Below are 8,704 nucleotides of genomic sequence, written 5' to 3' on the forward strand. Positions count from 1 at the left end.
TACCTAAGTGTATGCCCCGACACTGGCTGCAAAGCCACTGGGGTTAGAATACTGTGTTGGATTTCTTCCTCTCTTATTGGACAAACACACGGCCTGCAAGTGGATAGGAATGGATCAAAGGAGAAAATTTTCAGTTTGAGGATAATTCAACCAACATCCCTTTCTCGGTCCCAGGAATAGAGCTGTGGACAAGACAGAGTTCCTAAAACAGTGGGGGAGACAGCCCTGAAAACACACATACAGGATTACAACTTGTGCAGATCCTGGGATGAAAAGAAGGGCGGGGGGTGGGGGTGGAGTACAGAAAAGAGATGTGATTATAAGTCTTGAAATGGGGAGAGTATCCTGCCTCATCCAGGTGGGGCCAGTGTCATCACAGAGGTCCTTACAAGAGGACTGCAAGAGGGTCAGAGTCAGGGAAAGAGACGTGATGACAGAAACAGAGTCAGAGAGAGAGGGAAAGAGACATTTGGAGCTGCTATCCTACTGACTTTGAAGACAGAGGAAGGGGCCACGAGCCTAGGGATGCGGCTGCCTCTGGAAGGTGGAAAAGCCAGGAAACGATCCTCCCCTGGCGCGTCCAGAAGGAGCACAGCCCTGCCCACACCTGCTGTCAGCCCAGTGAGACCCGTGTCAGACTTCTGACTCCAGAGCTGCAGGAAAACAAAGTGGTGTGGTGGAATAGACATACCACATTATATTGGTTTCACATATACAACAGAATGATTCGATATTTGTACACACCGTGAATTGATCACCACAAGAAGTCTCGTTAACATCTGTCACCACACATGGCTACAGGATTTTTTTTCTTGTGACGAGAACTTTTAAGATCTGCTCTCTTAGCAACTTTCAAATACGCAAGACATTTTGTTAACTAGAGTCACCGTGCTGTACGTTTTATCTCCAGGACTTAAATTTGTGTTGTTTTCAGCCATTAAGTTGGTGGTAATTTGTTACAGCAGCAAGAGGACACTCATACGGGACCTTAAATGTCAAATCCATTCCTTGAATGATGAAAAAACTGAAAAAGGAAAATCGGGTAGTATTACAAGGCAGCAAGGCAACATATACTAGATGACAAATCAAATGTACACCTAGTAAGCGCACTGACGGTGGAGAGGTCTTCTAATTCCCGGCAAGAGTTCAGCAAGAAACGTCTCGGGCTGCTGAGAACAGCTTCTGGAACAAAGGCTCTCCTGTCCCCAAAGCCAGACACCTTGTGTCCATTATGCCCAACAGCCCCACAAGCCCCACAAGCCCTGACTGGGGAACAGTCAGGTGCTTGGGTATGATTGCTCTGGTTTTAGCGGGAGTGACGCTCCATGCCTCCTGGAATATGTCGTCACAGATTCTCCAGGGCACTCACCATGAGGAGAGCTATGCAAAGGCAACACTAGGAAACAACTCAACCTAACCATGAAAGATCCTGAGTTCCTACGACCCTTGAGCCAGCGCTGCACAGGTCCTGGTCTGTTACGGAGCACGCTGACTGAGCTCATGTCCTGTCTCCACCGCACCAGCCGTGTGCTCCTGCCCCAAAGTCCCTTTGATTTTGCCTGGAGCCCGTGTCCTCCTCTGCAAACTGCAGAGAGAAGCATCCACCTCAAAGAGCTGCTGCGAAGGTGAAATGAGATGCGTGAAGCAGCCAGGACCCGGCAGGCACTGAAGAGGCAGTTATCATCTGCATGTGTACTTCAACGCAGACCTGCGTGGAGATGCCCACCTCCAACAGGAAGGAGAAAGAAGAATGGTGGGAAGCAAAGGACAGAAAGTCAGACAATTTCGGTCATGCCTATAACTTAAATGATTAGTACTTTTTTTCCTTTCTTTTCTTTTTTGGCTGTGTTGGGTCTTTGTTGCTGCGTACAGGCTTTCTCTAGTTGCAGTGAGCGGGGGCTACTCTTCGTTGCAGTGTGCGGGCTTCTCATTGCGATGGTTTCTCTTGTGGCGGAGCACGGGCTCTAGGCGCGCGGGCTTCAGTAGTTGCAGCACGTGGGCTCAGTAGTTGCAGCGCTCGGGCTCTAGGATGCACGGGCTTCAGTAGTTGTGGTGCGCGGGCTCAGTAGTTGTGGCTTGCAGGCTCTAGAGCACAGGCTCGTAGTTGTGGTGCATGGGCTTAGTTGCTCCACGGCATGTGGGATCTTCCCAGACCAGGGATCGAACCCGTGTCCCCTGCATTGCAGGTGGATTCTTAACCACTGCGCCACCAGGTTAAGTCCCCCTTTCTTTCTTTTTTTTTGGCCATGCCGCATGGTTTGTGGGATCTTAGATCCCCGACCAGGGATTGAACCTGGGCCCTCGGCAGTGAGAACATGGCATCCTGACCACTGGACCGCCAGGGAATTCCCAATGATTAGTATTTTTAAGGGCAGCAGGGTTGGAGGCAAACTCCACGTAGTTCAGAGGCCAGACCCATGGGGAAACTGGAGGGAAACCCTCCCTTGATTTATACGGACGAGCACAGACACTGAAGTGAGTCGCTAACGCAAGAGGCCAATGTTGGCTGCGCATTCCTCAGGCCATAAACCAGTGACCCCGGGCTCACCATCTTACATAAAGCGGTACTTTTAAGAGCAGCAGTCTTCACAGAAGGCCCCTGGGTGATTCTGAGGGTTTTGAGAACCACTGCTCTAGGAAAAGTATTTTATTGCTTCTGTGAGAACGGTGCTCCCCAAAATATTGAGCCAGGATCTTTCGACTGGTAGCTCCATAGAAACCTATCTAAACTTGTAGGATTAACTTTGAGAAGTATAGGGGGTCGATGGAAAAGAAACTGGCGTTTGACAGAATTGTCCAAAATAGTTATGTGAATTCAAACAAACATGCAGAAAAAGAGCAGCAGTACCAGGTCACTGGGACCTCCCAGTGGTTGGGTCATTCTATTTTTTCCTAGTCCTTCTCCAAACTCTTAACTTCCCCATTGCAGAGCCTCGTTGAGTTGACCTCTCACTTCAGGCTCATTTCCAGAAGTGTTTAGACTCTCTGCTCTGAAAGTCTCTTTCTCTAAAGGCAATGTTTAATGAGCCCTCTGATCCTTACCTTCTCTGACCAGACAAGGGGATCCACAGAAGCCCTAAGGGCCTCCTGATGGCACCTGACTCCCAAACTGCAGCTGCCATTGAGGGCATGAAGCCTCCATCTCCCCACCTAAATGCAGGCCTGTTGTGAAATCTAGGGTGTAGAGGGATGTTCAGAAAATAGCTTCTTGAACGAGGCTTCCTTCCTGTGGCCAATTTCATGTAGACATGTCACAATTGCAGGGAAAAAAATGAGAGGTTAAAAAAATACACTGGATTTGCTGAAAAAGTTATTTCTTGTAAAAGCATCTCCCTTCCACTTAGGGAGGACATGAACAAGCAGATTCCCCTTGGTTTCCTTTATCTGTGAAGGTAAAGAAAACCTCACTTCAGCAAGGGCTCTGGGCCTAAGCCAGCAGACACCTGCCCGGCCATGGGGTGAAAATAGCTTGGAGGGTCGATCAGACCAAACCCTAGCACGCTCATGGCCTGTCCAGTGGATTCTGTTTGAACACTTCTCATGACCTCAAAAAAATGTGATGGTTCAGCCTGCAGAACCTGGCGGAGATGTGGGTAGATCTTCCACTTGCATGCAGTTACTCCATTCCTGCCTACAGCCCTTAAAAGGTCTTTCAGTTCAGGTCACAAGTGGTAAACCTCTCTCCGTCTTCATCCGAAATGTCTTTGTGTCGCAGTCCCTCTTGAGGGATGGTTTAGCCTGGTTTAGATTCTAGCTTGACAGTTACTTTCCCTCATCTCTTTGAAGATATTATTCTATTGTGTTCCATTTTAATAAGCATGCTGGGATAACTGGGCATCCATATGGGAAAAAAAAATGAAATTGGAGCCCTCCCTCACACCATATACAAAAAACTCAATTCTATGTGAATTATAGGCCTACGTGTGAAGGCAATAATACAAAGTCTTTAGAATTAATGTAGAAATCTCTCTTCATGAACTTGGAGTAGGGAAACTTTCCTTAAGACAAAAACAAGTCATTAACCATAAAGGGAAAGATTGATAAATTCAACTCTACTAAAATTTATCCCAAAAAATGCCATTAAAAATCCACAGATGACAGAAGATATTTATAATACATGTACCAAACAACTGGTTCAGAATATATAAAGATCTCCTACAAAGCAATAAGGAAATGACAGACACCATAACTGAAAAACTGGAGGACACTTTTTACAAGAAATCCAGAAGGCCAATAAACACGTAAGCAGGCTCAACCTCACTGGTAATCAGATAAATACAAATTAAAACCATAATGAGGTACAACTATGTATACCCTATGACTTATAATTCCACATCTAGTATATGCCCGATAGAAATGCAAATACCAGAATACATGTGAAAAAATATATATACACATATGTGTCTGTGTGTATGTATGTGTATGTGTATATATACATATGTATATGTATATATAGTAATTTCCAAGCATAAGGGAAAACATGTCCATCAGCATTAGAATGGATAAATAAAGTGTGGTATATTCATGCAAAGGAATAATATACAGCAATGAAAATCAATTGCCTAGGGCTACATACCACATGGATGAATCTTTAATAGAGTGTTGAGTGAAAGGAGCCAGTCCCACCCCTCCTTCCAAAAAAAAATGCATATGATATGGTTCCACTGGTATCAATTTGGAAATAAATGAAAATGGAACATTTAGGGATGCATACACAGGCCAGGGGAGCAGAAGGCAAAGTAGGGATCAGATGACCACCGGGACAGTGGCTGCTCCGGGGACGGAGGGCCTGATGGGAGGGGATACTTTCCAGGGACGTGTCAGCGACACATTTATATTTTATGCACTTTTCTGTGAAACATTAACACAATAACAAGGGAAAGTTAAGGGTACCTGCTAAAATAATAGGAACGCAACCTATATCTTCCAAACTAGCAGATTAGAAAACCTGCAGAGGGACTTCCCTGGTGGCGCAGTGGTTAAAAATCCGCCTGCCGATGCAGGGGACACGGGTTCAAGCCCTGGTCTGGGAAGATCCCACATGCCGCAGAGCAACTAAGCCCTTACGTCACAACTATGGAGGCTGCTCTCTAGAGCCCGCGAGCCACAACTACTGAAGCCTGCGTGCCTAGAGCCCGTGCTCCGCAACGGGAAGCCACCACAATGAGAAGCCCGCGCACCGCAACAAAGAGTAGCCCCTGCTCAATGCAACTAGAGAAAGCCCGTGTGCAGCAACAAAGACCCAACGCAGCCAAAAATAAATAAATAAATAAATAAATAAATAAATAAAATTAACTTTAGCATGGATTCTTTAAAAAGAAAAAGAAAACCAGGTGAGAGGCGTGCAGAGGGGGATATAAAAAGATTAACAAAACTTAAAGCAAAATGGTGGGGACAAGAATAACACCAAAAGGAGAGTAAACAGCAGGTGCAACCTAAATGCCAGCAGGAGGAGGTTAGCTGAGTGAATTAGGGGCGTCCACTCACTGGGCGGCTGCCCCCTCGATGCCCACCGCACACAACTGAGAGGAAAGGGAGGTTCCCACGCCGAGGCAGCATCACATTCTGTCTTTGTTTAAAATAAATACACGTTAAGATGGCTACACACACGCATCTACAGGTTCTGAGGGACCATTCAGCAAAATGTTAAACAGTGGGTATCTCCGGGTGGGAGAACTGTGGGTCCTTTTTCATTTGTATTTCTAATATTTCTACAATTAAGTTGTGTCACGTAGACTTTTTTAAGACTTTATATTTTAGAGCAGTTGTAGGTTCATAGCAAAATGGAGAGGAAGGTAGAGAGAGTTCCCATATACCCCCGTCCCTGTCCCCACACACACACAGCCTCCCCGCACTGTCAACATTCCCACCAGAGTGGTCCGTTCATCACACTTGACGAATCTACACTGACACACAATCATCACCCGAAGTCGACAGTCTACACTGGGGCTCATTCTTGGGGCTGCACATTCTATGGGTCTGGACCAATCTATATGGCTATGTATCCACCATCATAGTATCACACAGAGTATTTTCACTGCCCTAAAAATCCTCTGCGCTCCACCCACTCATCTCTCCCTGCCCCTAATCACTGGCAACCACTGATCTTTTTATTCTCTCCATAGTTCTGCCTTTTCCAGAATGTCACAGAGCTGGAATCATACAGTCTACAGCCTTTTCGGATTGGCTCCTTTCACACAGTAATATGCACTTAAGGTTCCTCCATGTCTTTTCAAGGCTTGACAGCGCATTCCTTTTTAGTGCTGAATAGTATTCCATTGTCTGGGCATACCACAGCTTATTCACTCACCTACTTAAAGATATCTCAGTGCTTCCAAATTTTGGCAAGATTGCTTTCTTAAGTAATGGGGGTTAAGTGGGTAACTAAGATGAAGCCACGGTGTGGAGATCCTCAAGAGCTGGGCCAGGTTTAGACGTCACACAGTGGGGAGCTACTGAAGATTCTTGAGCAGAGCCGCAATGGGACAAGAGCCGGGTTTGGGGAGGACCCATTCCCTGCAGAATTGGGGTGTGGTGGGACCAGAGGCAAGAGCTCAGCCAAAAGGCGCTGAAATAGCCCCCAAGGAAGGTGGGGAGGGCAGGGAGGGGAGTTTGAGAATGATGCAAAAAGGCCGGGGAGGGGAGGGGGTGTGAGGCCTGAAAATCTTTTAGGACATTTTGTAGGAAAGAAATAATAGAGCACAGTGAGTTTCAGGTGGCTGGGTGGGACCCAGGAGGAGGGAGTGGTCAGGAAGATGATGCTCAGCCTGGGAGATCAGGAGGGGAGGCTTTAAGTCAGTCGGGGTTAACCTCAAGTTTTCCCAGCATGTGTTAAGACCATGCCCAGGAAAAGCCAGGTGAAGTTAGAGCATCTCTGGGGACACAGAGAGGCCACTGAGTAAGAGCACTGGCCAGAGTGCACTGCACCCCTCAGCTCTGACGCCTCCCTTTGGCCTTACTACACAGTCCTACAGGGTGGGAATTATGATTCTCCCTATTCTGCAGATGAGGGCAGTGACTCTCAGAGGGATCAGGTGACTTGTCCTGGACCAGAAACAGTGGAGGATGTGACTACAATTTGAACTCGCGTCTCCTGTGGGCAAATCCCACTTGGCTCTCCAATAAACTGCTCCCACAGAGATGCTCCCATCTGTGGGGCTGAGGAGCAGAGAGAGGGGGGCAAAGGATCCCACGTGAGAGGAGAGGGATGTGGGTGGCAGGCACAGACTGCACCTTCTGGGGATCAGGCCGCCAGGCACGGTGGTAAGTGGACAAAGGACGGAGCAGGTGGTCTCGCAGAAGCGTGTGAGAACACGAACAGGCATCAGGTTCCCTGGTCCTGTGAGGAGGCGCGTCACACACACTGCTCTCAGGATTGCTATCCTTCCTCCCTCTTATAGTGGAAGAGTCAGAGGTCCCAAGTGGCACACAAGTCCCAAAATGTAGTAAGGCAGGAGGTCGAGGGCACAGCCTTCAGGGTCAGGCGGACTAGCTTTGAGCCTGGCTCTGTAACTTCCCAGCCTCAGGTTCCCCATCTGTAAAATGGGAACAGCACTGGCAACCTCACGGGCACCTGTTACGTGCTAAACTGTGCTAGCTGTTATTATGACTACTGCTCTTATTACATCAGAAGAACTAGCACCTGCGCAGAAATGATGGCTTATATTGATCAAGCATTTTCCAGATGTCAGACACTTTGTTAAAGTTTTCATAACTCTGAGACCAGTTTTTTTGTGAACTCCAGTTCAAGCGCCCTTTCCACGGTATTACACCATTTCATTGGAAAAAACAGTCTGTGGAGAGGAAGAAATTGAAGATGCCCAAAAGTAAGGGTCTGGCCCCTTGGCCACCACAGCTCTTGTCCCCGCCGGCACTCTCCACCGCGTCGCCGGGGCAGCCGCAATATGTAGCAGGGTGGCGGGAAGTGGCAGCTTCACCGCCGCCATGATGCCCGAGAGGAAGCCTGGCTCCACCGAGGGGGCGGCGAAGGAGGAGCCCAAGAGGAGATCGGCGAGGTTGTTAGCTAAACCGGCTCCTGCAAAAATGGAAACGCAGCCCAAAGAGCCGGCAGGAAAGAATGAATCTTCAGACCAAAAAAAGTGCAAACACAAGGGAAAAGGGGAGCAAAGGGAAAACGGGCTGAAGCGGCTCACCAAGAGACTAAAGAAGATGTACCTGCAGAAAATGGAGAAACTAAAAACGACGACAGCCCAGCCTTTGATGAAGCAGGAGAGAAAGCAGCCAAGTCTGATTAATATCACACACCTGGTCCTATCAGTGGTCCCTGTCTCTCTTCTTGCACAATCCAGAGGAATATTTTTATCGACTATTTTGTAAATGCCAGTTTTTTAGGAGCTCTAGAAACATTTTTAAAAAGGAGGGAATCCCCCCCATCCCATTTTTCAAGTGTAAGAAAAAAAATTTTTTAAGAGGTGAAATCATTTGCCGGTTGTTTATTTTTTGGTACAACCAGAAAATAGTAGGATATTGAATGTGGGAGGCTTTCATTGTCTTCGGTGTCAGCTTAACATTCCATAGATGGGGGTAGCTTTTATATCCTATAATACAAAGCATACTAAATGGCAGTTTGGAGTCGGTTGTGCATTTAATGTCTTGAACACTTTTTTTTTAATTTTTGTTGGAGTGTAGTTGCTTTACAATATTGTGTTAGTCTACACTGTACAGCAAGGTGAATCAGCTATAC

The 8,704-nt window shown here is 47.2% G+C and overlaps 1 pseudogene across 1 annotated transcript; it reads left to right on the forward strand.

The window, feature by feature from the left end:
- The first annotated feature begins 7,947 nt into the window (after positions 1-7,947).
- Positions 7,948-8,255, forward strand: LOC307065876 (non-histone chromosomal protein HMG-14-like; annotated as a pseudogene). The gene has a single exon. The product of its transcript is annotated as a non-histone chromosomal protein HMG-14-like (transcript).
- The last annotated feature ends 449 nt before the right edge of the window (positions 8,256-8,704 follow it).

This window comes from Hyperoodon ampullatus, assembly GCF_949752795.1.
Source record: "Hyperoodon ampullatus genome assembly, chromosome: 18".
Classification (NCBI taxonomy): Eukaryota; Metazoa; Chordata; class Mammalia; order Artiodactyla; family Ziphiidae; genus Hyperoodon; species Hyperoodon ampullatus.